The sequence below is a fragment of the Chaetura pelagica genome, unplaced genomic scaffold (assembly GCF_000747805.2).
Source record: "Chaetura pelagica isolate M959 unplaced genomic scaffold, ChaPel_1.0 scaffold488, whole genome shotgun sequence".
In the NCBI taxonomy this organism is placed as follows: Eukaryota; Metazoa; Chordata; class Aves; order Apodiformes; family Apodidae; genus Chaetura; species Chaetura pelagica.
The window spans coordinates 379,840-382,062 of record NW_009954235.1 but is presented as its reverse complement, the minus strand read 5'-3'; positions in this window follow the sequence as shown (position 1 = coordinate 382,062).

The window sequence follows — 2,223 nt, the reverse complement described above, 5'->3', positions numbered from 1 at the left end:
CTCACTGGTACTTGAAGCTGATTAGATAGCAGTGAAGAGGATGAGCCTTGTTGCCTCTCTTCTCCATTGGTGGTACCTCCCTGCCTCTGAGCCTCATGGTCTGACCCACCAGGAGGGCTTTCATCTACTATATTGTCATTTCCTTGGCTACATCTTGTGCTTGTTCTTGCCCACAGTTCTGGTACTAACACTCTTCTACCAGTAATGGTTGGCAAGAGGCTTGCAGGAGGCAAGTCCAAGAGCATTCTCACAGAAAACTGGGTGTTCTGAGGGTATTAGTAGCCTGAGAGAGCCACAGGGTGTTCATCCTTCCTCACAAGCTTCTTCCTGGTTGTGACTGTAACCAGCTGTTTGACTAACGGTTGTCCTTGCTGTGCTGTGTTGTTGTTACTCCACTGCAGTCGTGATGAGTAGGAGTCACAACATGTACTTTGTGCAGGAGGTTTTTTTCAACTTGTTAAAGAAATACACTCTGTTAACTTCATGTGGTGCTACCTTTAGTAAGCCCAGATGTTTTACCTACCAAGTATCTCTTCTTGCATCCACCAGTAATTCTGGTTTCAAAACCAGGCATAAAGGTGGGGGCTGGTAGCATTTCAAAACAGCCTTTAGTAGGAACCATGGACAGTTAACTTGAGTGGGTCTTTCTCTTTTTTTAAGGTAACACTACATACAGTTTTTTCCAGGGTTGTGGTGGTTTGGGTTTTCTTGTTTATTTTTTGGGGGGTGGTTTTGTTTGTTTGTTTGTTTAATTATCATGATGGTTCTGTCCTGTTGTCTCTTTTATGCAGAAGATACCTTCTCATTCTTAGGTCTAATTATCATGATCAAGAAGTTCTTGGATTTTCCTCCTGTGCGTTTCATCTGTAGCTCATTCAGTGGAAGGCCTGGCTGGCCCCACAAGTGGATGGCTGTGCTTTTCCTGAGCCCTGGGAGCAGGGAGGGGTAGGTGCAGTGAGGTCCCATGGGTACTGAACTTGCCAGATCTGGCCAGGGAACAGGGCTGGTGTCTTTCCAGGGACATCCTGTGGTTGTGACAGGAAGTGAAGCCATGCAGGCAGGTTTTGGTTTAGCCTTACTAATTTCTGTTGTTTAAACCTCATGTTGTAAACCAGACTGCAGCTGAGTGGTTACAGGCTGGGTGTGGGTTAACTATGGGGCTGTTTGTCCTGTGTGCTGTTCATGCAGGACCCTGGGAGAGGCCCTCTTGGAAGCTCTTAGAACCACCTGTCCTGCATAACCCTTAACCAGCAGCGTCAGAGTCCTCAGAGTTGAGATGGTAAAGTTTGTAGCTAATGTGTTTTCAGGTCTTCTGGAAATCTTCTGATGTCATGTGTCTACCAGTGTCACTTTTTTCCTTGGGATATTGTCCAAAGTCTGGGCTGGAACTGGCATAGTGTCAAACCATTTCAGTTATGCCTTCAGTTGCTGTGTTTTGATAGACATTGTTATTAAAGAGATGCCTCTGACACTTGCTTAAATTGATTTAGCAGAAACTTGTGGCATTCTCTCATGCTTCTGACACTACAAACATTGAATTTTGTTTTTAAATATATATATAATATATAATCCTTAAACTTGCACCAGGAGCAAAGCCATTAACCTGTACAGCAAACACTGTGAAAGGGAGCCGGAGGGTGGGTGGTGAAATGGCTGTTGCAGCCTGTGCCTGGTAAGGGATGTCACTGTTTTTTTGGCAGCTGAGGCTCTACATTTCAGACACCAGGATGGCAGTGTTTGGAGAATGAAATTAGGGTCCTTGAACCTGGTGTCACTCTGGAAACTGGAAGAGCTGTGCTGGGGAGCGCAGGGAACCCCCCAAGCAGGCTGTGGTTGCTGGTGTTGCTGTAGAAACCAGGATTGCAGCAGTGGCTGCAGGGTATTGGGCATCCCATTCCTGCATCCTGGCAGGGAGAGGCAGCAGGACAGCCCTGGAATGGCACACCACCGGGCTGTGAGCCAGGGAGCTCCCCTCAGGAGCTGGGACAGTCTCCAGATGTGTCCTGGGGCTGGCTTTGCTTTCTGAGGTGCCTTCTGCTGGCTTCCCTCCCAGGGGATGGGGAGCTGGGGTTGGGCTGTCCCCCAGGGGCTGGAACCCTGTCCTATTGGGCTAGCTGGGCTGTATTGGGAGCTCCTTCCCTCACCAGAGCACCCACCTGCATCACCAGCCATGGCCACCATCGGTGAGGACAGCTTGTGTGGGCAAGAACCCATTAGCAGGAA